The sequence below is a fragment of the Balaenoptera acutorostrata genome, chromosome 4 (genome assembly GCF_949987535.1).
Source record: "Balaenoptera acutorostrata chromosome 4, mBalAcu1.1, whole genome shotgun sequence".
Taxonomy (NCBI): Eukaryota; Metazoa; Chordata; class Mammalia; order Artiodactyla; family Balaenopteridae; genus Balaenoptera; species Balaenoptera acutorostrata.
In genome coordinates this window covers 82,607,512-82,634,927 of record NC_080067.1, presented here as the reverse complement: position 1 = coordinate 82,634,927, position 27,416 = coordinate 82,607,512, and the positions used below count along the sequence as shown (strand labels likewise).

Here is a 27,416-nt window from a genome sequence, read left to right as displayed (position 1 = left end):
CCAGGATTCTGCCAGGGGCTTTGCCCTCGCTCCCCCTTCACTCCGGCTCCTCAGCCCTTCAAGAGTTTTAAGGCTGACAGAAATTGGGAAGCTCTGTGAGAACTTGAAGTCGGAGGCTGCCTTCTCCCTGCCCCCAGCCTCGCGAAAGGAAGCGGGAGGGGCGGTCCGCCTGCACCAGCCCCCTTGCACTGTTTTCACCGAGGCAAAGGCTCCTCAGCTAGAGATGCAGACACAGCCAGCCACGGCAGCCCCCGGATTCTGTCTCCCGGAGGGAACGCAAGCAGCCTCACGGCGGGAGGGTTTTATTTCTTCCTTGGTCAATCTTCAGTCATTTCTTTCCCACTGCCACCCACTGTCCTCTATCCACACTGTCCTCTGTCCTCTACCCACATCCCCAGGAGAGGGAAGGTTCAGAAAAGGAGCTCCCTGGCTCCCCACCCCCAGACTTCCCTGCTGCCTTCCCTGCCTCTTCTCCGTGCTTTTCTTATGAATTCAGCACATTACTCTGTGTGGCCCTTTATGGCTTGTAACCCGCTTGTTTACCCTTCACAACCGTGGGGTGGGGGGGTGTCCCCAGCTCCCTTTTTCAGGGGTGGAGGCCGAGGCTCAGAGGGTCTGACTTGTTGGCAGTGGGTGGAGACTAGACCTCCAAGCTCCGTTTCTCACTTTATCATGGCTCTCTTCTCCTCGCTTCTCTTCTGCTCTCTCAATTTTCTCTCTTCTCTATCTCTACCCTCCTCTCTTCTCCCCTTTCTTTCTGGCATCTCTTCTCAACCATTCCTCTGCCCCCCAAAAAGATCTCCTCCAGACCTACCTGAGGTCGGAGCAGAGGGGGACCTCAAGACCACCTCACCCCATCACCTGGTTTACAGGTGAGGAGACTGAGGCCACATTGTTTGGCTGGGTCCCCAGGCCTCGCCCCCATCTCCATCGGGGCACAGGGGCAGCTGTGGGAGGCCAAGAGAGGTAATGGATTTCTTAAGTCATCCTGATTTATTACTTGGAGCATTTCTAGGGCAGAACCCAGACAAATGCTCGCTGGCGTGCTCCCTCCCTTCCTCTGCAGCAAAGATGCTGCATCTCTGCATAATGCTCGTGCCCTATTTCACTTAGAAGGAAAGGTCAAGGTCATGTGTCTCTGCAGCCAAAGTTACCAGCAGGCAGAGTCTCTGAGAAGTTCATCTGCTCCCGGCTTTCACTCCCAGGCCAGGAGGCCCTGTTTCTCTCCTTGCTGGGTCTCACTGTCACCTGGGGACAGAGATCCCCCAGGCTCTATGGATCACTCTTTCTTGTCCTCACACTCCCGCTTCAGGGCATCGCTCCCTTAGATGCAACCCTAAGCGGTCAGCGCACACGGTCTGGGTGCCGCCGTGCTGGGCACAGTGACAAGCTTGGCTGTGCCCAGCTGTCAGAAGCAGGGCCATGGTCTGTCAGGAAGGCTCCTCACAGGAGCCCTCCTGGGGCCCTCCATCCCTGACCGCACAGCTGCCCGATCACTCTCTCTCCCAGGGCCCGGCCCCACAAAGCCATGCGCCAGGGTGGCTTTGCAAACCCTCTTGGAGTGCTCTGAACTGAGAGTCCTGTTTCACCTCAGGGTCACTCAGAGCAGCCAGCAGAGGGGGCCTGCGAGGCAGGAGGGGCTAGCCGGGGAAAGCGGAAAGGACATGGGCTTTGGAATCAAAAGGCATGGGCTGAGTCCTCATCTATCGTTCCTTGACCTCACCTCAAGCGAGTCATTCCTCTGAGCCTCCATTTCTCATCTGTTAAATGGGGGAGAGAAAAGTTCCGGGCTTATCTATTTCACCAGGTATGACAGGATTAAACAAGAGCGTGCAGGCGAACGTGCTCTGGAAATAGATGTTAAGTCAGGAGTACGATTCCCCAGGTCTGCAGAGCTGCCAATATTCCACTCCATCCACAAGGCACCAAGCCTACCCTGCAAGGTGACTCATTTTGTTTTAGGACACTGCCGCCCAGCCTCCTCTATGAGTGGCTTTGTTCTTGACTCCTGGCCTTCTTGAGTCCCCAGGTAGGAGCCTGTGGGTGTATGCTCCCTCTTCCCAGGGGCTCCAATAGGTGAAAACACACTCCAACTCTCATCTGCTCAGCTCGTTACAAGAAGTGGAGAGATTTACTCCTGAGGCCTTCATTATCACCTAATTGTGTTCCCACTGAAAACTCATTAATTAGCCATTCCAAAGCTGTCAGCACATTTAAATAGGTTCATAGTCTTAGAGATGTTTAGAGCTGGAAGAGAACTTTGGCAAGTCCAACATGTTTAACCCGCTCGTGTTAGAAATAAGGAGAGTGAGGTCCAGCAAGGTTAACTGACTCAACCAAGGTCACACAGCAGGCTAGTAACGAAATTGAGGCTAGAAATCCAAGTCACTGAGTTCCAGCCCAGAGACCCTCCTTCCCACTACAGCACTTTCTGAAAAGAAAGCAATGTCACCCTTCACCTTTCATCATCTATCCTTCTCCCAAAGGAGCAATTCTAGATTGAGGTATGACCCCAGTTGGAAGAAAATATAAACGTGGAATTTTAAGTAGACTTAAAAATATAATGATATATGTACCCGAGCCAGATGATAATCAGCTGTAACATGGGCACTGTGTCTCCTGGGGGTGAGGACAGCAATGACCCTCCCCTTCCTGGGGAGGAGCAGACATATGAACTGGACCAGGAGAGCGAGAGGCTGGCTCTGTGGAGACCAGCAGCATCAGGTTAATGCAGATTCTTGGCCCCCACCTGGACATCCTGGCCCAGAATCTCTGGAGTGGGACCCAAGAATCTGCATTTTGAGTACCACAGGCTAAAAGAGGTTCTAAAAAAGAAACAACAACAAACATATACAACTATGGAAACTTGGAGAGGAAAGGAGAAAGTGTGGTCGAAGTAGACTGCTAATGAAAGGAGCAGGGGAGCAGCCCTCCAGAAGGATCTGATGGAGCAAGGGCAGGAGCTGGGCTGAGAGCAGCGTGAAGGAAGCGCAGGCACCCAGGGAGGCTCAGGCCGGGGAACCGGGGGAGTGCCTACCCTGGAGCCAAGGTTCTCAGGCACGGTGGCCGCCGGCCCAGTGGTCATGAGATAAGTATTTTCCAGGACAACGGTTTCAACCTGAGGCCCAGGCAGGAATGGCGAATGGCTCCACAGCCCTCAGTGTGCACCGCGCACTGTCCCGAGTCCTCATGTATGTTAACAAATCCAATCCTCTTTAAACTCTGTGAAGTGGGGGCACTGTTACTACCCCGTGCCACAGTGAGGAAACAGGCTAGGAAACTGGCCACAGGGCCAGTAAGTGGCAGAGCAGGGACTCGGACCTTCTCCGACTCCCCCATGCTGCCTCCTGCCTCAGGAAAAGATCAGAAGCTCACCATGTGGCCTGAGGTGCACAAAATTTCCCGATGGGGGGTTTATGGCATGTTTTGAGGGATGCACCTTCTCTGTGCACTGCATCCCTGGCCTCTGCCACCAAATGACAATAGGGTTCCCAAGTCACCTGTGTGTGCGGCAGTGGGTCTGACCCAGGAGCACCACCTGGGTGGGAGTCAAGGATGGCGTGGGAAGATGCCCTGAATCCCACAGGCTTGCTCTGCGAGGGACTGCGTTGGGAAGGGAGCTGGCTGGACCACAGGAGGGAGTGCCTGGGAGAAACAGGGTAGATTTTTGTATCCAAGACCCCCTCAACGCTTAGGCTACTGGGCTGCTGCAGGAGGGGTGAGGAAGGGTGATGTTGAAGCAAGAAGGAAAGGAGTGAGAAGAAGCCATAAACTCAGACACCCAAGGTGTGAAAGAGAAAGAGCCCAGGTGAGTCTGAGTGTGGGATTCACCTCACTGCCTTCAGCTGCCCTCATCGTCTCCTCATTCTCTCGCACGGTGGCAAAGACTGGCCACAGCTCTCAGAATTTTGGAGGGTGAGTTTTTCTGCAGAGGCCTGGGTAGCAGTAGGAGTATCATGGAGAAACAAAAGAAATGAGTCTGAGAACCAAGCCACAGACTTTGGAGAAGAAACAAGAAAGTACCTGCCCTCCTCCCCATCACCATTTCTTTAAAACCCTGGCCGGTGACAGCAGAAAACTCACAAAGAGCTGCAGCGGTCCTGAATGGGCTGGGAGAGCCCTCTGTCCCGTTTCGTAGGGACCCCCCCCACCCCACCTCCTCATCAGACGTGGCGTCAGGGCGGTGTGGGGAATCTTCAACCCTTTCTCTCATAGTATTCAATATACCACTGCAGCCAACTCTTCTTTTCCCACCTCTCTCTCCTGCAAAACTCCCAAGGACCAAAAATCCAGAATGTATTTGTAATGTACTGAGGAATGTGCTCACACAATATAAGTTAAGTTCCCACCCACTCATCCCCTTAGGAGCCCAGGCCTGACACTCCTGCTTTCAGCCTCACAGTGAGTGGCCAGGAAAGGTACTTAAGAGGCAGGAGTGAGCACAGGTAATCCATAGAGCAGAACACTGAGAGGTGATGACATTCCTCAGGTATTTATTGGGTAACACACTCCTTTGAAAAGTCTGAAATTCTACCCCATAAGGTAAATAGATGTTGTGCTAGATGTTGTGCATCATACAAGAACAATGTAACACATACTCCTTGCCCTCCAGGAAATGAGATATACACACAATGTCATTTTCAAAACAACATCAAAGTAAGTGTTCTACACAATAATTTCTATTGATGTTCGGAAGTGAAGGAGAGATCAGCTCCGTAACAGAAGGCAGAGGAGAGGGAACGGGCTGTGCATCGCAGCGTGTCAGGTGTCATTAGCGAGGCCCTGGTGGGAGAAATCCAAGTGCAGAAAACGAAACGCACAAAAGTGGGTTAGGTCCATGGGGCAATGGGGAGTGAGAAGGGAAGGGCAGTTAGACAGCATCATTCTTGGGGCTCTGCGCTGGATTCAGGCAGACAGGCATCACAGATGGGGGCATTTAACTATTCTATGAACCCAGTGCTTTGTATACTGAAGGAGTCCTTCACATTTTTCATATGCATTTTTTTTTTAATATTTATGAGGGGAACGCATTCTCTCAGAAGCAGACCTCCCAAACGCCTGTATGTGGATAACCATCGTGAGGCAGGTCCCAGGCAAGGAACACCCAAGTTTCACACTCCATTTTTAGCTGCAAAACTGGCAAGACCAGGCGGACAGAGGCAAATTCCTGCTGCTCCTCCATTGGAAGCTCAAGCTGTGAATCCTGAAGAGCTTTGACCTGATGGCAAATCACAAACCTTGGGGCAGCAGGGGGAGGTAAAGGCAGTCCCATCCTGAGACCCCACCCCACTAGGCTCTGATCGTTATGTTATTTATGGCTCTTAGTGACCATCAGAACACCCGTTTAGAAGTCTTATAAGAGAGGTTCCTTTCTGAGCACTTATTTCAAAAGAAAGTGCTTTGGATGCCATTTCAAAATTAAATTCGTTAAGAGCTAATTATAAACTTCAGCTTCATGTAAATTCACTGACCTCTGGCTTTCTTATCTGTGAAATGATGATGACCCCGGCCCTACTTATTTCCTGAGGTAAGGATGAGGTGGCGTTTTGTAAACTGGGGGGAAGCACTACTAAAAAATGACTCGTGTTGAGAGTGTGTGGTCAGTCTTTAACAGCCCAACAAACCCGATAGGTAAAGAGCCACAGGCACGTATACTTGCCAACAGGAAGGAGAAAGCACCTGCCGATGCACACAGACTGCTGAGTTTTAGTCATTTTAACAATTTTTTGAATGTCCAGTAAGGCACTGTGAAAAGTACTGGGGACACAAGGTAAATGAGAAGCAGTCACTATCCACCTGGACACTCTCAGGAAGAAATAAGGCCCTACATCAAAATCACAACCAAACTTCTGAGAAACCGAAACAGGCTAACAGAGTACGAGTACCAAAACCTTCAGGCTTCACCCAGAACCCACTCACTGCAATTTCATATATTTGATATTTATCCCCTGGTATGCTTTTAGTTACAAGTATCCCAAAACCCAACTCAATTCAAAGGGGCTTAAACCTAAGAAAATATAATAATTCATGAGAGGAAGTTTAGAGGTTCAAAGAAACCATCCAGTTCACGGTTCCCTCCATCTCTCCACTCTGCTAGCCTCTGTAATTCTACATCCCTCTCTGTCATCCTCAGTAGACTTTTCCCCAAAGAAAGTTCTGGAAGTTATCATTCAGCTGCCGAGCAATCAGCTGTGTGTCTTCTCATTTATACCCACGAGGAGGATGGCTTCTTGTGGGGCTCTGTTGCTAGTGAGGAAGAACTTTCCCAGAAATCAGCTGAGAAGCTCTCTTCAAATCCCTTTAGTCAAAATTTTGTCGTTTCCATTTATGATTCAACCACTGACAAGGGAAGAGAGCGTCCCCTTAGACTAATCAGGCCACTTCCTTGGGCTGAGGTCAATCCCAAATTTCATTGCTGCTACTCAGGGAGGGTTAACCATGAATTAACCACAAGGTGCCCTACTTGGTTTTAAGGACTTTAGTTTTCATTTTCCGTTTTCCGAGCCTCTATAATGAATGCAAATTAAAAGTGAAATTTGCTTTAGGCAGGTACATTTTGTCTAGCAAAACGGGACATCAGTCAGCAAGAAGCACAGCTGGAAAAAACTAAAAAGCAGGCACAAAAACACAAAACCTCAGGGGGCCATTTGGTATAAGCAAATCGTCCCATAAGCCCCACTGAATTATAGCCCAGTACATTAATTAAGGTTCCTAACATACCCCTGGGACATCAAGAAAAGGTTACATTTATGCTTGCGTGACTTTGTTTAAAAAGGCAGAGACGCACATAATACATTTTATAAAGAATCGCAAACCCAGTGGCTGACCATTTTTAAGTGTTGTTGCTTAAAGGGACAAACTTTACACTCGCTAGAAAACTCTGAAATTTGGAATGACCCACCTCAGCTTCTCTGAAGAGCAGAGATTGAGCGTGTCGACTGCAAATATGACACACCGCATGCAGCGAGGTGTCACGGCTGGCCTCCCCCGCCAGGCTCCTACACGCTGATGGAAATTGACTGCCCCTCATCTTGGGACTGAGTGGCTGATTGCCAGTGCCAAATACCGTAGCAGCTTTTGTGTTAGGATGGTGCTCTCCTAGAACAAATATTCAGATTCCCAGCCCCACCTAGACCTATCAAATCCGAATCTCACAGGCGTGGCCCAAATTCTTTCAGTAAAGTTCCCCTAGAAGATCTGATGATCAGTCAGACCAAACCTCTCACTCTCTCTCTGAGAATCCAGCCATGTCCTGCAAGAAAAGCCCTCCGAATGAGACAGCCAGGCCTCTTGGACCTTTCAGAGGGCGTCTCTTGTACACTTGCCTGCCTTCAGGAAGACCAGCATGGAACACCAGAAACAGCGGAAGCTCTGGGCGCTCCCCCCCTGCCGGGGACAGCACCATCCTGCCTGCCACCTCCCCAGCAACAAAGAACAGGTCCCGTGCCGCCCAGCAAGACCATAACCAATCCGCCTCTCAGACCCAACTGCTCGCTACTCAACCTCTTCCTGCCCAGAGCCTTCTACCCCTGCCCCAGACAACAGCATCAGGGTCTGGGGAGGGGGGGCAATAATGGCTTGACAGACACATTCCCTCCCCAGCCAGGACGGACTTTCTCTGTCACCTGTTAAACGACACCACTGCCAGCTTCTACTTTACACATTCTTTTTGTGATTGACTCCCCGTTCCATCCTGTCTCTCTCCTAGATGTTCTTCACGTTATGTCTCACCCCAGACTGTCTCATTGCAACTGGCTGAAGGTGGAGGATGGGAGGTAGAATAGAGACTCAGGACTCCTTGGTCACTGGAATTGACGCTCCTCACCTTCTTCCGGACAAGGGAGAGAGCAATGTCCTGACTTGAAACACTCCAGCCAGGGAGACCTTGGTCCCAGGAGCCTGCCCTGCCCCGCAGAGGTCACCACCTCCTGTAAGCTGGCCTTAGCTTCTTTGACACTCTCTCTCCACCTCCTCAACTCCTGTGACCCTCAGTTACCAGCCCCTGTGTGGCCAGAGATGATGGGCTTGACCATTTCCCAAAAGGCTCTTCCGGTCCTGGCTCCACCCAGCACCGTCTGTGTGACCTTGGAGATGGCCTGCAACCTCTCTGAGCCTCAGCTACCTCTTCTGGGATGGAAAAGGCTTGTCTCGGCTCAGTCTCCCCAGTTCTTGTGAGGCTTTGAACATACAACAAAATGTGAATGTGCTCCGTCAATCAGAATGCACTGTTCGCTCATGAAGGATCCACTTCATGGATCCACAGTTCACGGTCCACTGGGCTCGGAGCGTCTCCAGCTGGGAAAAGTGTCCCATTCATCTTTGTGTCCCCAGTGTCTGGTGCTGGCAAATGTCTCCTGAGGAATGGCAGGGGGTGCTACACAAACTGAATGAGGAGGGGGAAACAAAGGAGGATGGGAAAATGAAGAAAGTCAGGGATAGAAGAAATACCCCCCTTTCCTGCCACCCTCCGGTCTCCAGGGACTAACGATGCCCCTCCACCCCTGATTAGACAGGTCACTCTTAAACATTACTCCGGCTCCAAATAGAAAAGGATGTTATTAAAGCTTTTCTGCGCCAGTTTAAATAAAATATTGAACACATCCAACCTTTAAACTGAATCGAAAATCCCTTTTTGTTAACAACCCTCTAAGGTGCTTGCTTGTCCTGGCTGGTACCACACTGAATGCTGAGACTGGGAGACTTGGAAGCTTGGAGTGGGGCCTTGGAGGGCAAGGCCTTCCTCTAACTCCTCGTTGCTTTGGTTTCCTGGAGGAACAGGCACTTAGGAGGCTGAGAGAGCCAGGATGGCAACTGAGTATTTTTAATTGAAGCAAGGATTTGTTCTTCCACACTGAGCAGCCATCCTGGGAACCCACAGAACAATCCTACCCTCCCACCCATCAGCTCTGTTCCATGCACAAACCCTACCACCACCCCCGTTCTCAGACAGAAACACAGCCTCTCAGAAGATGAAAAGGGCAGCTGCTTTTCCCCACACACGAGCCCTGCCACTACAGTCCCAGCTGCATTTTCAGGTATTCCTCCCTTTGTATCCCAAGCCTAAACTGTAATAGAATAATTGGGATGAGATATAAAGGAGAACTCCCCACCCAGAAAAGCATGAGGAATCAGAGGGTGGTAATTTTTAGACATAAAAGAACACTCCCACAATGTTACCCTTGCCCTCTGAGCACGGGGGCAAGTCGGCAAGCCAGCATACCCTCTTGGGCACATACATCCCCACCACACACACACACACACACACAGAGGTCTTGCTCTCGCCCCTTCCTTCTTTCCCACTCAGTGTTAGGGCTGGAGCGGGGCTTTGCTCCCAGGAGCAGAGGGCAGACAGGTGCTCTCTGGACGGTCCCACATCCACAGACTCTGACCCTCCCCTTACTCTCCAGGGCCACCAGCCTTGAGCCCCTTCACCCTCACTCCAGAGCTCCGTGATATCTGCTAAGCACTTCTCAACTTAAAACCTTGATTCTTCCCCTTATAACAAGATACCAAGTCAAGTATCGATCTAATTTCAAAAACGTCTAGTCTGTGCCAGGCAATGGACTAGACTAAGGAAAGATAAAGAAAATGTACAGGCTACTGTCAAAGTATAGTTTTCAAAATGCTCTCATTACATAACTTAATTCATTAACTTATGGGATGGTAAACGTAGCTCCAAAAAGATTTTGAAGAACAGGGGTTTATATAATCAGTAAGAAAGGCATGCAGAAATGAGTTTGTGAAGTAGAAACAAAACTGGCTAATGTCCTACAGGGCAAGAAACCAAAACTTTTGCAGTTATCTGCTCTACTGGACAGAAATCATTTGCATCTCTTCTACTGGTTAAAGATCTGTGTTATCAATCTATACGTTAACATCTAACATCATAAAATCTGGCCCCTAATCAATAATAAACTGAAAGTCAAGCAAAAGTACATCCCCCTAGAGAGTTAAATAACCTCTGGGGGGACCTGTTAGGCTGCAGTAGGAGGTCACCAGGACATGTGGTCATCCTTTTGCCTTGTTTCCAAGCTTTGGGTGCTTTTGCTTATCACCATGATCCTTGCCCTCAAGGGGCTTCCAACACCTGGTGAGGGAAGACTGCCCCACACAATAGAGTTAAACAGTCCCAGAAGAATTACTGTTTGTTTGCTTAGGCTTGACAACAGCACTGTGTTTATATACAATGTAAATACATCTTAATCAGTTGAGATGCACACTGAAGTATCTATAGATAAAATTGCATGATGTCTGGGATTTATTTTAAAATATGCCAGGATAAACAAAAGTTGGGGGGAGAATAGATGACACAAGACGGGCAAAATATTGATGACTGTTGAAGCAAAGTAAGGGATACGTGGGAATTCGGGTATTGTTCTCTCTGTTTGGGGATATATTCAAATTGCTGTCCTGCTAATAGTAAAACAACAACCTACCACATGTTTATTAGCTTCTCACACATTATAAGATCTACTCTGTTCACTGTTTTTCCTCTGTCTCTCCTGCTTAGAAAATAAACTCCATGGGGGCAGGTCTTGTCAGTTCTTCCCCCTCCCAAGCACTGGATGAGTATTCAGCCCCCGTAGGCACACAGTAGGTATCTGTTAAAGCAGCGGTCCCCAACCTTTTTGGCACCAGAGGACCGGTAGCGTGGAAGACAATTTTTCCACGGATGGGGCGTGGGGCGGAGGTGGGGAATGGGTCAGGCGGTAATGCGAGCGATGGGGAGCTGCAGATGAAGCTTCGCTCGACGGCCCGCCGCTCACCTCCTGCTGTGCGGCCCAGATCCTAACAGGCCGCGGACTGGTACCAGTTCGTGGCCCAGAGGTTGGGGACCCCTGTGTTAAAGGATTGTTTGAGGTCCCCCACTGCTCAGGGCCCAGGAGAAGGGGCCGCATGCATCAGGCGGGCTTGTCCTGGCCCTGATGGGGAGGTGGGATCAGAATGGGAGGGGACAGGGTTGAGGGAGAGCAGAGCGCGAGGAGGAGGTGGGCAGGATGGTCAGGAGGAAGGCAGGGAAGGGCAGAGTGTGAGAAATGTGGAGGATCCTAGGGGCCGAGCACTGAGAACTGGCCACTGGACTGAGTCACCAGAAGCCCACAGAGAAAGCCACTCGGGAAAAGTGACGGCGGCAACGAGAGTGTAAGAGACTATGATGGGAACTGGGCAGGGAGGTTACACAGAGGCCCCAGGCAGAGACCACACATTTGAAAACCCAGCAAACAAGAGAAAAAGCAGAGAGTAGCCAACCTGGTTGCAGGGTTTGGGAGAAGGGCCTAATTGGGCCTGTTTAGAGACTGGGGGAGAGAGGCGTGGCCATCGCAGCGGCAGGTGGGATGTAGACCCACTGGGCGGGGGTCTCCCTGGGCCCTGGCTTCAGGAGCCGTGGTACGGGCTGAGACCTCCAGCTGGAGTGGGCGGCCTGCCACCGCCCAGGATTTCGGGTGGGGACAGCCTGTGGGGAAGCTCTCTGCCCCCTACCGCAGGTGTGACTTTGATGTGGCTCAAGCCTCAGGGCAGAGGACACCCGAGCTTCCCGCAGCTGCCCACTGCATCAGCGCCACCCAGTTTTCAAGGAGGCTGCAGGAGACGTGGGCCGGTGGCCGGGCAATCACTCTATGGACCGGGTGACTGGCAGGAAATCAAGGTGCAGCATTTCAGCCCCAGATGAAATGGAGTTTTCACCCTGACGCCTATCAACGCGCCCACACTCCGTTCTCCACTCTCTGGGGGGGGGGGGGCTCCCCGTGTGGGGAGCAGGCTTACAGACTTCTCCGACTTTCTTTCCCATTTCCTCACTTCCCCAAGGTGAAGAACACACAGCGGGGATGTCTGTAAGGAGCGGGACTGTGGGCTAAGGGAAGGGTCCATGTTATCTCTGCAGGTTCCAATTATCCAAGCTTCTTCTGCAGGACCAGGGTCCTGTGAACAGATGAGGCATGAACACAGAGCCCAAAATTTGTTCCCTCAACCCTTATACATCACACCCCACCCCACCCCTGTATCTAGAGATTTACCACCTCCATTCACACTTAAAATCAATATGTGAGAGAGAGAGAGAGAAAATAAGAGAGAATGCAGCCCCACAAAGACTCTGCCCATGTCCCCTGCTCCATTTCCAGCCACTGAGACTCACCAGTGACCTTGAAATCCTGCAGGGGGTCAGGACCCTGCTCCTCGCCCCACACTGGGAATAGAAAATCAAGGACCCTTTTCTGAGAACACGCAGCATCCATGCTTTGAAAGAGAAATCACAGGAGGGGGAAACCAGGATGTTTTCCAACTTTAGTTCCCTTATTAACAACTGACCACACATTGACTGAGGCCTGGGTGTCAGGCACTGGGCTGGGCAAAGGACACAGAGACTAACTGGGCTCTCTCCCTGCCCTGGGAGTGGAGCTCACAGCATCATGCGACTGAAGCGACACAGGCAGCACCAAGTGCTGAAGGTCAAGGCAGAGAGGTGCCCCTGGGCTCTCTCCCTGCTGTCCCCGAGAGTCACCTTGGGAGCCCTAAAATACATGGATTCCCAGGCCCCACCTGGACAGATGGAACTGCTCTTTGATGGCGGGGTCTGGGCTTCAGGAGTTTTAAAAGTACCCCCAGGTGATTCTAATGTGCTGCCAGGGAGGAGAACCGTTAAACCATACATCCCCTTTCAAAATGGGCACAACGAAGGAAAATAGGGGTCAGGGCCCCAGGGGAGTGCTACCAGCTCCAATTTGTGCCTTCCCACAAAAGCATGGCACAGAAGGTATTCGGGCAGTAATAGCCTCCCCCAGTGGCCACCCCGGCCAGCGCCAGGACAACCCAGAGTGAGAAGAGAATGCCTTGGGCTCCTTTCCCCGTAACCTTGACCTCAAGGCTGGAGAGGACCAAGTTTTGCTGACCTGGAGCCCTGGAGCACCCTGTCCCTCTCTTTCTGAAACTCCTTCTGAGTTCTAGTCTTGCCTTTTTAAAAACACCCCAGTATGCTGGAGGAATGGGAAGGGACAGCACCCCCGCTGAGTGTCCCAAATGTCCAGGGAAGGGAGAGACCGCAGCCACTGATGGTGGGCACTCTGGGTGGGCATCTTCAAGCCCAACCCCAAACAGGTCTGGAGAGGAAAGTCAGAGCTTACCCTGGAGGAATGAGGGAAGTGCCCAAGGTGGCTAGCTCTGCTGGATGTGGGGCAGGGGGCACTCAGCAAGTCCAGAATTCCAGGGCTCAAGGCCAGCGTATGGTGGCCAGAGTCTCCCAGGATACCCACACTGATAGCAGGTGCTGTGCAGTGTGATGGGACAGAGCACAGAGTTTGGAAATGGACACAAGGGTTTGAAACTGCCTCTAAGTAGATGTGTGGCCTTGGACATGTTCTTTTTGGAGAATTTCTTCATCTCTAAAATGGGTATAATAGTACCAAATTCCGAATTTTAATTGGTATAAGAATTAAATATGATAATGTACAAAAGGCAAGTAGAACAGCATCTGGCATGGAGTTCAGTAAAAAAAAAAAGTCACAGTTGCTGGGAGAAGAAAATAAGGATGTGAATGTTCTTCAACAACAGTGAAGCACTCCATTAAAAAATGGGTTTTGTCAGTATCATCATCATCATTTAGCCCAGAGCAGGTGAAGATGAATCACGGAGACTACAAAGAGCTGGGGAGCGGCCCAGCCTGCTCCTAGGGAATGGCCCCTGCAGGCATGGCAGGCGGAGCTGTGGGCAATGTTGGCAGCTCCTCCGCTACGTGGGACTAACCAGCATCTTGCCTCCCCCAGGGTCTGTCACCTCCCTGAAGGCAAGAGCTGTGCGTTCTACACCCCTATCTCTCCAGCATCCAGCACAGTCCTGGTACATGGAAGGTGCTCAAGTCAATATTTGTCCCTACTGGACAGTCAGTCAGTCCGAGGAAGAATTCGAGGCTGATAGGGCAGGTCAAGGGGTCGAGTCTGTGAACTCGAAGAAGGTCCCTGTGTCCCACTACGGTGAGAGCCGTTAGAGCCCAGAGGACTGAGCGGGCAATGCCACAGACCAGCTCGATCTTGGGCACCGCCGCCAGCCTCTGCTCTCTCTTTCCCACCCAGGCTCTTCCCTGTTGCACATGGACACATACATGGATCATAACACAGAGATGCTGCCATTTCCTCACCTCTCAGCATCCCCACCTGATCAAGGCCAGGTATCCCTGGTTTCTCACCTCTCACTTGGAAGTGTAAATATTATCACCAGATAATGAGAATACTAGAAGCCTGTCTCTTCAAAATCCTGAGAATGACTGTGACCTCCCCAGGCCCAGAGGAGTCCATCTTCCATCAATGTCCATTGTCACCCAATGAGGAGGACCAGCTCGGCCATGAAGCCAAATTCACAGTCTGGCACGGCTGAAACTCCAGAACCGCTGCAGCTCCCGCTGCCTGCACTAAATGCCATCCCAGGTCCTTCTAAGCTCTGTGAGTCTCCAGTTCACTGCAAACATCTCCACTCACAATGTAAACAAGGTTTTAAATTTAGGACCAGGAAGAATTCTGGCATAGTCCTATCAGAGCAAGCCCAACAGGAGAAACGTTGGTCTCTCTGATGCCTCGAAGGATGGACCATCCACACATGCAGGCCACCCTGCAGTCTAAAGCCCAGCCTCCCTCCCATCGACCTTCACACCTTCATGAAGGGTGCCAGGTTGTGTCAGACCCATGAAACGGGTCTCCTTAACACAGATAAAATAATCTGAGACCTGCGGTGAGTAGAGCTTGATTTCTATCACAGCTTCTGAGATGCGAGCCTCTCCAAATCCCCTCACCAGCCTCACTACTCCAAACCTCTAAGACAAATCTGGGGTGTGACTTGGGCTGAACATCTGGGCTGTGCAGCCATGGGGCTGTCACTGAGGTTAGGGGACTCCCTCAAAGATGGGGGGCAGGGGCACCATTCACATGGACAACCTGTCCTGGGAGCCTCCCCTCAAGTGGACAGGCACAAGGGCCATTGTTGAAAGCACAGAAGTGGGGTGAGGGGGCTGGTTAGTAAGCCCCTTGACTGAGCTGCTGAGCCCCTTCCTCCTGCAAGCCCCCACCTGTCAGGGCTGCAAGGGAACTGAGAGAGCCAGTGAGATAGAGTGTGACCTGGGGCCAGTTACTTAACTACCAGAGCCTCAGTTTCCCCAGCCATAACATGAGGGAACAAGTCTTGGGCTGGTCCTCTGGGGATCAGGGAACATGTGTTTAGAGCGCAGAATGCCAGGCACACTGAGCATCCAAGATGTGGTTGGCCCAGTCCAGCCTCCTTGCCACACGTGAGCAAGCACAGCGCTGTATGGGTCCAACATGGGGGACTGTGGGACATCTGGGGCTCACCCTGGGCATTGATTTACCCAGATGCCCTGTGCACATGGGAAGATAGGAGATGAAGTCTGGAGTTTGGGCAAGAACAGTGAGACTCTGAATTCACACTGGCATGGGAGGTGGGGCCTCCGTAGCGTGGCAGACTCTGCCCCAGGCCTCTGTGAAATGAACCCTTCCCCACCACCAATACACACATGCACACACAGCCTGTGACCGAAAGTTCCATCCTGGAGTCTCAGAAAGTACCCAGGACACAGGCTTCTGACAGAAGTGCAGGCCAGGGAGCAGTCACTAGAGGGCTCAGGAAGACATCGAGGCTGCTGCCCTACGGAGGTCACAGGAGAGGGCCAGCCTGGGAAGGAAGGGAGGGAGGGAAGGAGGGAGGGAGGGACAGAGACAGAGGGAGAGAGAGAGAGAAAGCACTGGGGAAGAGGGGAGAGAGACCACAGCCGTGCTATGGAAGGATACGACGGCTTCCCATAAAAGCTTCACCATCACCTCCGCAAGACGCAGAATGACCCAGAGAAACCCAGAGCCCTGGGCCTCCCAGCAGTGACAGCGCTCATGGACAACATTCTAGCAGAAAAACACTGCATACCCCAAATTCTCGAACCCCCTAGTTTCCAACCTCCCCTCTACCACCAAACGCATTTCCCTGGGTCTGTTTGGCACTCCTGACCCACAGGAGCCGGTAGGCAGGTACCAAGCTACTGGGAGAAGGCCATGATCAGGTGGAAAGAGCACGTGATTTGGGTTCACTATGGCCTGGTTACCTCACCTCTATGAGTTGTGGGGTATTAGGTAAGCTTCTTAACCTCTCTGAGGTCTTTTCCTCGTGTGTAAATTGTGGGCTAACCTCTCCCTTATAGGCCTCCAGGAGTACTGAAATGAGAGACTGGCTCATGGTGGGGCGTCACACATGGTAGTTGCATTTGAGAACACAAAGCAGATCCCCCCCAGAATTAACCCCTGGGGCTGGAGGCATTTATCCACCCCTAGGGCTACCTGTGCTTTCTCCCCTGTGTGCCTTTCTGCCCCCCTCTCCTTTTCCCTCTATCAGAGCCCCTGCCTGAGGCCACAGCACCAGACTGCCAGCAGAAGGCTTAATTCACAGTCACGAAGGTTTCCTCAGACAGGTGACCAGGGCAGAAAAGAGCAGGGGACAGTCACAGGCATGCCCCTCCCCCCAGTTCCTATCCCACCCAGGTCCCAGACCTGGGCGGAGCCTCCCTGGCCCTGCCCTCTCAAGGAGAGGAGTTTCTGAAGCGGAAAGCGCTTCAGACATTTAGCCCAGTAGGACAATCTCAGAGCAATCGGCTCTCCCAGCAGGACCAGGCTGTGAAGTGTAATTAAACCATGGGTTACTGAGGAGGAGCAGCCATCTGGCCAGGAGGAGCACCCCGCGGCCGCTCATCCTGCACCTGGAGCCGTGGGTCTCAGAGGTCCAGGACACAGCAGCCACACCACCTCCCTGCGTCCTCTCCCTCCTCCATCCCTCCACCCTAGCCCTGAAGACCTCCAGCTAAGTCATGCCACAGTTGCCTTCGATCAGCGGTTGTAACTTCTCCTGCAGTTCATATTTGAGAGGCTTTCCCTGTATCTAACGTAAATCCTTCCTTCTACAGATTGATGGTGGGAATGGGGAGAACGGACATGGATGTGAGTTAGAATCTCACGGAAGGTGCCCTGAGAAGTGTCCTTAGAGAAGGGCAGAGGCTTGAGCCCCACCCCCCCAATCACGAGGAGGAGATGCCGTGAGGATCCTGCAGGGTGGAACTGGGGATGGGTCATCGTGATGGATGAAGGGAAAGGGGGAACAGAAAAGCATGTGCATCAGATGGAGGAGAGTGCGAGCTGGGAGACAGCAGCCTGCCTGGGTTGGAAGCCTGGGGATTGGCTTACTAGTTACCTAATATCGCCGTGTCTCAGTCACCCCGTCTGTAAACGGGGGTGATAAAGTCATACCTACTCTTAGGGCTTTCATGAGCTAAGATACATACCAGAGCATTTTAAATGGCCTGGCACAACGTAAGCTCTCAGTAAACTCTAGGAAATCCTCACGACCCTCCATCCTCTCTGCAGATTGCTCAGTCCTGGGGCTTCTTCCTCCTCCATTTCTCTCAAGCTCACTCCTTCTTCTCCATTCCAACGGCCTCACTGCATCCTGGTCCCCATCCCCACGTGCAGGGCCCAGGCTGTGACCCCACCTCCCTCCCACCCTCCGCATCAGGCTCCAGCTGGCCAGTCTGCTCTGCACAAGGACTGGTTTGTTTGATACTCTCAGGCCCCAGATACTATACCAGGTGACCTGGTTTAGTAAAAGGAACTCATTTAATTCAATCCCCACGACCGCACTCTGAAGTAGGTATGATAGCCATTTCACAGATGAGGAAACTGAGCCTCAGAGAGGAGAAATACTTTGCCCAGAGTCACCCTACGAGTGAATGGGAGAGCCGGCACCTAGCACCCCTCCCCTGCCCCCAGCCAGTCAGCCCCTTGGTCACACACCTCACCTTCGCCCATGCACTTACCCCACGGAGTCACCGAGCAACAGAGAGAAGAGAAGGAGAGACTTTAGGAATGACAGCAATGTGGGGAAGAGGAGCTGGAAGGGGTTGAACGCTGCAAGGGAACTAACGTGGTGTCCAGGTTGGGGGACTTCTCTGGCAGGCCCTGCCCTTCTGTCTTCAGCTCATGTCTTCTCCGTGTTCACCGTCAGGGTGTGGGGTTCCACGGAAGGGTGTCTCGGGCACAGGAGGCTCCCAGGCCTGAGGCTGGGGAAAGGCCCGTGAAAGCTCCAGCTGCTCCGAATGAGTTCAGGCCACTTGGCCCAGCCGCGCATCCCAGGGAACATGCAAATGAGGCTCGGAGCAGCTGTGGATCTTGCGGGAATCTTGCCAGGATCCTGGCAGGCACTAGAGGGGTTCACTTCCAGAAAGCGGTCTGAGGTGGCTTTTGCAAACCACAGAGAGGGAAAGTCCAGGTGCCGCCTGAGAGAATTCCTGAAGAGATGATAAAGGCAGGGTGGTGGACACTGGGGAAAGGCAGCTGAGACCACGGGCAGGCAATGCGTGTTCAGTAAAGAAGTCCTGTCAGGCAGAGCTCAGCTCCTCCGCTGACAGGGACACCAAGCTGGTAGATGAGGGAAACAGGGTTCACCTGTGTAGCTGATCTTGAAAACATGTGACAAGCTCTCTGTGAAATTGTTGCAAGCAAGCGGAAGGTGGCAAAACTAGTGGGACATGTAGCTGGTTGCACAATCGTAAGTACTCAAGGGTACTTACCAATGGTTCAAGACCTCTTGGAGGGAAGGGTCCAGGTGCATGCTGTAGGGATCTGACCTATCCCACCCCTATTCCACATCTCATCAAGTCCTTGGATCAATATACAAAAAGCACTTGAAGCTGGGAGCAACAGCAGATATACTGGATGTCAGAATTCAAAACATCTTAATCAGCTGGAGAGGTGGACTGAATTCAGACCACATAAAATAAATTAGGGGGAAATGTAGAGTCCCAAACATAAGAGCAAAAAAGCTACAGTGCTGTCATGGGTTGAACCATGCCCCCCACCCGCCCAGAAAACCTCATATGTTCAACCCCCAGTACCTCATGTTACCTTATTTGGAAACAGGGTTGTTGCAGATGTAATTAGTTAAGATGCAGTCATATTGGAGTAGAGTGGGCCCCTAATCCGGTATGACTGATGTCCTTACAAAAGGGGAAATTTTGAGACGGACAGGCACACAGGGACAAGGCCATGTGAAGATGAAGGCAGAGATTAGAATGATGCTTCTATAAACCAAGGAATACCAAAGACTACCGGGAAACCACCAGAAGCTAGGAGAGGGGTATGGGACAGATTGTCCCTCATAGCCCTCAGAAGGAACCAATACCACCAACACCTTGATCTGGGACTTCCAGTCTCCAGGACTATGAGACAATTCACTTCTGTTGCTTAAACCACCCAGTTTTAGTACTTTGTTATGGCAGCCGTTGCTAATGAATGCAAGCGCAAAGACAAAATTGGGAGATGGGGCTGAGGCACAGACTATGGTATAGAAACCTGGAGGTATTGACTGGCTATTAAGTTTAACAAAAGTCAGCAGGGCCATGTGGCTTCTAAAACCAGCCAGGGCAGATATGAGGCTGCGTTAAAGGAAGGTATGGTATCTCGACCCATGAGGGCGTGCTGACCACGCCTCACCCAGAGGACCAGACTTGGTTCTGGTGACCTCAACTTAAGACAAGTCAGAGGATGTTCAGTGTCCCATGCCCAGAGATGAAGAGACAAGTCAGAGGAGGACTAATGGAAGCAGGGGAGAGGTAGAAGGCAACTGGTCTCCAGTGTTTGAAAAGCTGTGCAGTGGGAGTGACTGGGTTTGCCTGGAATAGCCACATGTGGAAGAGATGGAGCCCATGGGGAGAGACACAGACTGCAGAGAAATAGAAGAACTTTCTATCAGACTTGTTGACCAAAAATCAACTAGGCCACCCTGTGGGGAGATGAGCTTTGTCTTTGAGGAACTGAAGACTCCACCAGCTGGTCACCGGAAAGGGACTTGTAGAGGTGACCCCAGCATCTCCCAGCTCCAAGAAGGGCCCACTCACGTTCCCTGCCTGTCTGACACCAGCAACTCAGGCTTCTTACCTACTTAAGGTTAGAGGCTGCCATGAGATGTTTTGGCCCCAAGACCTTTCATTGATGGCTTTAGTAGATAAAGTTGCATGCTGAAGGCAGAGAGTCTAGACTAGCAGACCTCATAAGATCAAGTTTGGCAACACCCCATGTCCACTGGAAGGGTGCACCCACACGTGCTCTCAAGCATAGGGGTCTTGGATGGGGGTGGGAAGGAGAGTGGCCCTGGCTCTCCATTGCCCAGGAGGGAGGGAACTGGCAGCCCAAGAGTTAACTGACCCCTCACTTGAGGGAGACCCATGCTGGTGGGCGCTGTGAGGGGATACAGAGAAGCCCACACACAGGCTTCTCTTTGAGGGGCTCGAGGTAAGCTCACTGGGAAGACGGACTTCTGTAGGAAAGGCAACTGATGCTGATGAGACCCTCCCGAAGATGACCTGGCACTAATAGCCAGCATCTACATGAGCTAAGCCACTTCCTTTAATCCTTTTTTAAACTAGCCCTCCCTCGTTTTCCAGCACAAAAAGGAGGCTCAGAGAGGGAAAGGAACTTATGTAAAACCCACAACACAAAACCAGTCAAGCTGGGTTTGAACCCTAGTCTGTCTCATCCCCAAGCCCACACTCCTTCCAAGGTTCCACACTCCTTCCCCAGCTGAGGACTGCAGGCTGTGGTGCCACAAGCCTCCAGCGACAGAAAGAACCACCCAGGGTGGTCTAAAGCAGTGTCCCAAACTTCAGCACGCATCAGAACGGCCTGGAGGGCTTGTTAAAGGGCAGGCTGTTGGGCCCTACCGGGGAGTTGCCGCATTAGTAGGTTGGCCCCAGAACTGTTGCATCCCTAACAGGGTCCGGGTGCTGCGGATGCTGTTGGTCAGGGACTTCACATTGGGAGCCACTGCTCTGCAGTATTCAGGAAAGGAAGTGGGTACCCTCCAGCCACAGAGCCGCAAGGAGACAGAGAAATAGCAGCCAGTGCTGCCAGTCGATCATCTGTCTCTGGGCCAGGAGTTCCCCAACAGCGTTCGAGGCAGGACTGCCAGCTGGTGCTGCTTCACTAGAACCCATCTGGTTGGGAAGATGCAGACTGTGAAAAAATCCAGCTTCCTGTACTTTCCACTCTGGAGTCTTCTGGTTCTTCCAGGATGATGAACTGTGTTCTCTTCTACAGGAAGTCCTATTATTCTGCAGTCAGCCACCGTGACCCCCAGGATTTTCACCCTCTCTAAACAGACGGGCTCCCTTCACTAAGCCTTTTGTGGCTGGGTTTCCCAATCCCCTCCTGACCCTGGATGCCCTCCACTGATCACGCCTGAGTTGGCCAGGGTCCCCTCTAAAATCCATGTGCAGAAATGAGGACATAATGACCAGGGAGAACCCAATTTGGACCCTGCCCATCTCTTAGTGCCAATTAAGATGGTATTGTTTTGAGCAATCCCATCACCCTGTCGGCTCCTATGAAGCCTGCGTACAATTAAACCCCTCAGATGTTTTTCTCAGGATCTGCAGCCAAATCAAGTCGGCCCCCACCCCCCCCATCATGAACTTGAGTAATTAATTTCTGCTATCTAAATGCAACTTTCCATCTGCCCCTGTTAAATTTCATCCTGTTGGTTTAAACCCAGCATTCCAGTCTGTCAAGATCATTTTGAATATTTATTCTGTCTTTTATAGGAGGTGCCCATCACAGCCTTGTCATCAACAAATCTGATAAGCTCGCTTGCTCCAGTTTCACCCAAGTCATGGATAAAAATGTGAAGCTTCATTTTTCAGAATTTCACCTGTCACAAACCATCATCCCTTTTGGAATCCCTAATCATGCGATCATACTTCCCAAAATCAGATTTCTTACAGACTAGGGAAGGTCTGTGGGCGTGTCGTTTCTTTCCTTGGCCATCATTAACGCCAGACTGATGTGGTGTCTGTCATCTAAGCACTGTCACATCACCACCTAGTTCTTGGTCATGGCCAGAATCAAATCAGAAGGACAGTTTTGGCTGCTATTTCTCTATCTTTTGGGCAATGACAAGATTACAGAGGCAAGAATGCAAAAGTGAATCCAGTCCTCCACTTTAAGCAGTACTTGACATCCAACAGAAGTCAGGCTGCCTCTCCGCCTATCATTACTATAGCATGCCTGCCTCCCTGACAGCTTTATAAGCCATACTGCGAAAGTAGCATCCAAACTCTTCCAAATGGGTGGGGAAGCTATAATAGGGGTATGTTATAACTTGGATCTGCTCAGCTGTAAGACACGCTGGGATATTGGCAACTGGTCGGTGAGGAGACAAGAAATGTTTTCTGGAGTGGGGTACTTGGAGAGAGGGGTGAGGAGAGAATCAAGGAGGTCAAAAGGAAAAGGGAGACTTGATGAATAGCAACCCCACTCTTCTGCGATTTGTATGTGAGAACTGCCCTTCTTCTTCTGGAGAAAGTCACAGTATATGTACACGGGATGCTAATGGAGCATTTGTGTACAACTTGTTGACACCATAAGCCAAGAAAGGAGAAAAGTATATGTAGCAGTTAAGTCTGTAGGGTCTGCAGTTGGATAGTCTAGGTTTAAATCCTAGTTCTACTACTTATTAGCTGTGTGACCTTGGGCAAATTGTTTTCTCTCCCAAGGTTTTTGTTTCCTCAGGTGGAAAGTGGAGACAAAAATAATATGTGTACATAAGGCACATGAGGATTAATAGAGATAAAGCATATACAAAGTTGAGCAGACTGTCTGGTACATAATAATAGCCCAGTAATAATAGCCATTATGGAACAATAGCTTGAAGGCAGTGCTGAGTGCTGATAGTTCCGGGGCTGGAGGTGTGAAGAAGAAAAGGCTAAGAAGGTTTAAGAAGAAACTAAAGACGCTGTGGGTTAGGGGCAGGAGACACTTGGAGCTCACCTGAAAGGTGAGGCAGCAATCTGTGGAACTGACCTGGAGGTGGAGCCCAGGCACAAGGCTAGGTCAGGGTTTCTGACCTTCAGCTCAGATAAGGGTGAAGAAGCCAGGCTGATGCCTCAGCAAAGTTCAGTAAAAATAGTTTGTTTTTCCAGCTCTGAATATGAATATTTTTTATTGCTCTAGGAAGTCAGTCAAAAGTTGTCTAAATGGTCCCTGTTAAAAAGAAGCATAAATATTCCACTTCTAGAAATCTGCTCTGAGGAAATAATCATCAATAGGCACAAAGATTTATAGACAAGGATGTTCACTGCAGCATTATTATTATTATTATTTTTTTAGAAATTCACGTTCTTTTTATTTATTTATTTATTTATTTATTTATGACTGTGTTGAGTCTTCGTTTCTGTGCGAGGGCTTTCTCTAGTTGCGGCGAGTGGGGACCGCTCTTCATCGCGGTGCGCGAGCCTCTCACCATCGCGGCCTCTCTTGTTGCGGAGCACAGGCTCCAGACGCGCAGGCTCAGTAGTTGTGGCTCACGGGTCCAGTTGCTCCGCGGCATGTGGGATCTTCCCAGACCAGGGCTCGAACCCGTGTCCCCTGCATTGGCAGGCAGATTCTCAACCACTGCGCCACCAGGGAAGCCCTGCAGCATTATTTGTAACAGTAAAAAGTGGTTTGCGATCTGCATGTCCAACCCACACGGGATTCGTTCAAGGAATTACGGCACATCCATGAGATGCAATACCGGGCAGCCGGTGAAAAGCCCATTTGAGAAGGATACTTAAGACATGGGGAAATTATCACAACATGTGATTAAATGAAAAGGGTTGGCTACAAAACAACACAGTACAATCACAGTTTTGTTACATATCTAGAAGGAAATACCCCAAAATGCTGAATGCATTACTTTTATAAATGCTTTTTAAGAAAAAAAATGATCACAACGGAGTTACACTAGAAGGAAGCTCCCACAATCAGCTTATAATAAAAAAGTCATTAAATTCAGAACACAGGAACACAAACAGTAGCTATGATCTGAATGCCAGGAGCTCTAGCTGGTACCCGGCTGTTGTGAAGGGCTGAGGGCAAAGCAGATCTGCATGCCATTGGCGTGAGGCCAGGTAGAACCTAGGAAAGATTTAGGTCAGTGGCTCTCAACCATGGTTGCATTTTAGGAGCTCAAAAAAAAAAAAAAATCAATGCCCAGGCTCCAATCTCAGGGATTCTGACTTAATTACGGGCTGGTCGTCTATATTTTTTTCAAAGCGTTCCAGGTGATTCTGAAGGAGCCAGTGAATTAGAGTTGAGTGGGACCAAGCTACTGTTACCCGTATACAGAGTTGACTTGAGCCTTGCTCTCTAGACTGAGCCCAACATGTGAAGAGAGACCCACTCTGGAAGCTAGAGAGATGCTAAAAGGGAGCAGATGGCCCCAAGGCACCTGGTCTATGCAGGAAAATGACCCTCAGCCTTGGGGGACATTCACAGAAGTGCTCCTTTGAGCTGACTTGTTTGGGAGCTTTTACCACAAGGACACTACTCTTGGCTTAGACTCCTCTTCGCTCAGACTCTTGATGGGGCCCAGGTTACTAGCTGACTCCATAAAATCAAGTGCAGGTGGCTCTACAAACGGGAGAGGGAAGAAAATCAAGATGCTGGGAAATCTACAGGGATCTGACTCTGCAGAAGCCGGAGCTAGCGGTATTTTCCTCTCTCCTGCTTTTGGGCAGAAACACACCCCAGCCAACAGAGCAAGGTGTGAACCTTAAAGGCAGTCTGCTTTGGGCGGATGAGGCCTCTCAGAGGGCTCCTAGTTTCCCTCAGGTGTCTTGAGGGAAGAGGAGCAGAGGGAAGAGGCTGCTAGAAACAAAAGTTGGTATTAAATGATAAGATCTCCCCAGCTTCTCACTACAGGTATAAAGTTACTCAAGCCACCAAAAGAAGGGAAATAAGAGTCCTGGGTCAGGTGCTTTACCCACTGGATCCACCTATCCCTGAATAATTAAGAGCCAACTGAGGCTCTTTTGTACTCCTTAAAGCAGGGCTCCTTGGGGGGCCTTCAGGGCAATGACTAGGGCAGCAAGGAGGGAGTTTTGGCTCAGGTGGACCAGTGCGGATGGCAAGTAGGGATGGATCTAAATTGCTACCCTACCAGACATTTCCCTGAAGTTGCCTCCTGTCAATTCTGGCAGAACAGAGCCACAGGTAACTCAAAATACTGGATGATCAAACTGTAACATAGCTTTGCAATGCATTGTATCTGTGTTTACATGTGGATGTATATGAGTATATTTACATACACACATATACCTGATATATAGCAGATTTACCTTCCTAATGATGTTTGGCTCAGGTGGAGGCTAAAAGGACAACGCACTTTCTGAAGATACTGGCATTAAGGTGGGTTTCCAACAGTGGGGCTGGCTGTAACTAGAAACTGGCCTGAGACTAAATATTCCCCACAAATAATCCACAAAAAAAGAAATGAACCACTCCCGGAAAATCAAGAAGTGATGGTAATCTCCATTCAAGATGGAGAAGCCTCCCTTGTTTCTAACCCAGCTTCCTCCTTGGGGAATTTAAACCTATCTCCTCTAATTTGATCCTCAGGAGATAGCAGAACAGATGGTCACCAGCCATCCTCCAGTACCAGCCCTTCTTTTTTTTTTTTTTTTTTTTTTTTTTTTTTTTTAGTGATAGAGTTGGACTTAGAACCCAGGAGTCCTGTGTTTTTTAGTTTTTTTTTTTTTTTTTTTTTTATAGCTACTTTATTTATTTATTTTATTTTTATTTTTGGCTGTGTTGGGTCTTCGGTTCGTGCGAGGGCTTTCTCTAGTTACGGCAAGTGGGGGCCACTCTTCATCGCGGTGCGCGGGCCTTTCACTATCGCAGCCTCTCCCGTTGCGGGGCACAGGCTCCAGACGCGCAGGCTCAGTAGTTGTGGCTCACGGGCCCAGCCGCTCCGCGGCATGTGGGATCCTCCCAGACCAGGGCTCGAACCTGTGTCCCCTGCATTAGCAGGCAGATTCTCAACCACTGCGCCACCAGGGAAGCCCACCAGCCCTTCTTATCACAGAACAGGCCAGAGACATTCTTGGTTCAAATGCAAAGACATTCTGATAGTACGGACAAGGCTTCAAATTCAAACGAGTTCCAGGTGCAAGTCTGATTAAGTCACCCTTATTAACCGCAGATCAATGAGGGAAGTGTCACGGTGGGACTCAGCACACAGCACTGTCTTTAAAGCTCAGGGGAAGCCTAACGGAATCCTTGTTCTCCTGTTTCAAGTCAGAGTGGAGGAGGATCCGAAGCCCAACTGTTGGGAAGTGTGCTCAAGGTCAAACCCTCCCATGCCCAGTCACCATCCCTCCCAGGTCCCTCATCCTGCTTTCCCCACTGTTCCGAGCTGCAAATTGGATAGGAAGCCATCTTTTTTTCCTTTTCCCACTCTGGAGGTACCAAGTGTAGTCATTGCTCATTGGTGAGCCCCTGACTAATGTCAGGATTAAAGAGTGCATTCTGCAAGGTTTGGTTTTCATCTCTCATGCTCACTAAAGCAGAGGGAGGGAAGCAGACATGGCAGAGCCACAGAATGTTTGGCACCCCCCTTCCCTTTCAGAACTCTGCTCCCAGCTGGTACTTTCTAGCATTTAAGCAGGTTATAGGGGAATTTTTTTCAGAAAGAAAATCTTGGAGGAGATTCCTCCATCTGAGATAGAAAGTGACATACACAAAGATCCCCTTCCAGACTACCCATCAGAGAGCCATCTCCTCAGCTAAGGCAGATGTCATCAAACCAAAAGTCAGAGAGAGGGAGGTCCACAAAAACACAGCAGTATGCCAGTGAAATCCACGTGTTGCCCACATAAGCTCTAAAAGAAGAGCTCAGTTCAGTCAATTCAATGAAACTCCATTAGTCAAGACACTTGCTTTGGCTTCTAGTCATACATTTAAGACAAGTTAGTTAAGCTTTGTCATAAATTTAAGACCAACTTAGTGATGGCTAAACTCAAATGCAAAGATCTGAATGTGAAGAAAACTCATTCATTATTTCCAACACACACACACACACAAACACACACAGAGTCACCAGGTGACGAAGACAAGCTAGTGATCAAGGTGACTGGATGAGGCAAAGGATGATCGCAAGACTCACTGGGGTTCAGACACTGATGTATAAATAACCAAATACTCCCTCCCAATAGTTCTCTTCCTCAGATCTTCAGGTACCTGGCTTTGCCTCTGTCCACACCACAGGTACAAGGTAGGTGTTCAGCCCCACTTGATGAGTGAGGAATCTGAGGCATGGAGAGGGGACTTGGTGCTGAGGGAAGAGCTAAGGTGGTGGAATACTAGCCCTCTTAGCCCTCCCCCAAACCCTAGACCCCAAGTCCTTTGGACAACTTCATATTAGCTGTCAGGTCACCTGAACAAACCCACAGGAAAAAAATCCCCACAATAAATTCTATCACAGCAGTGGAGGCAATGCTAGTAATTGTGTTTTCCTAGTCACGCTGATTCACCTCCATCCTGGAGATCAGAGACATGTCTTATCTACTG

General features: G+C 50.4%; 1 protein-coding gene across 4 annotated transcripts in view; it reads right to left on the bottom strand.

Moving 5' to 3' along the window:
* Nucleotides 1-27,416, bottom strand: part of SEMA5B (semaphorin 5B) — a 132,534-nt gene that overhangs the window by 92,193 nt on the left and 12,925 nt on the right. The window lies entirely within an intron of this gene.